Here is an 814-nt window from a genome sequence, read left to right as displayed (position 1 = left end):
GGGCCATGGGAATCGTCCATTAAACGTTACCGCAGGACAAAAAAGTCGCTTTCCCGTTACCTCTGTCCCTTCCTTCCTGCGACTCCCTTGACCCTTCCCGCCGGCTGCGATCTCGGCCTTCCTGTGGCAACCATCCTGCGCCATTATGTGTACCGCTAACCTCCCTTTCCTCGCTTCCTTCCTCACGCTGGACTGGCCTGTGTCTTGGGTTCAGTTCTGTTCATATTGGTTTTGTGTCTTTTTTGTGTCGTCTCGTTTTTTCGGGGTTCGGATTCCAGCCAGGTTTTAGCTTTTAGTCCATCGTATCTTTTTTGTTCCTTTTTTTATCGGTGTTTCGTCGTCTTGGAACTTCATTGGCAGGAAAAAGGGTCATAAAATTTATAGTTTCGAAAAAATACTTTTGATTACCTACGGTGCATTGGTCTAGATTTTTCTTTTCTTTTCTGCTTAGTCCTCCGACGCCACCAAACCTTAGGTGATCAATACCCCTCCCCTCCCCTACTCTCCTTATTTCTCCCCCTTACCTTCCCCTTCCTGCCTCCCCTTAGCTCCTCTCCTTACCCCCTCCCTGCTGCCTCCTCTTACCCCTACTCTGCCTCCCCTTGCCTCATCCCTTTATCCCCTCCCTACTGTCCCCCTCTCCCTCCCCCTGGCTCCCGCGGGTAATGCACCTTGTAATTAAACCCAATCGATCCTTTCCGAGTCGCTGTAGGAGAAACACCTTGGTTCTTCTCCATTATAGATCTGCTGAAATAAATCATTCGAAAGTGACAACGAGAGCAATGGTGGAAGGACGTTATCTGCACTTCGCTTC

Source organism: Penaeus monodon, chromosome 29 (assembly GCF_015228065.2).
Source record: "Penaeus monodon isolate SGIC_2016 chromosome 29, NSTDA_Pmon_1, whole genome shotgun sequence".
NCBI lineage: Eukaryota > Metazoa > Arthropoda > Malacostraca > Decapoda > Penaeidae > Penaeus > Penaeus monodon.
This window is presented reverse-complemented; position numbering follows the sequence as displayed.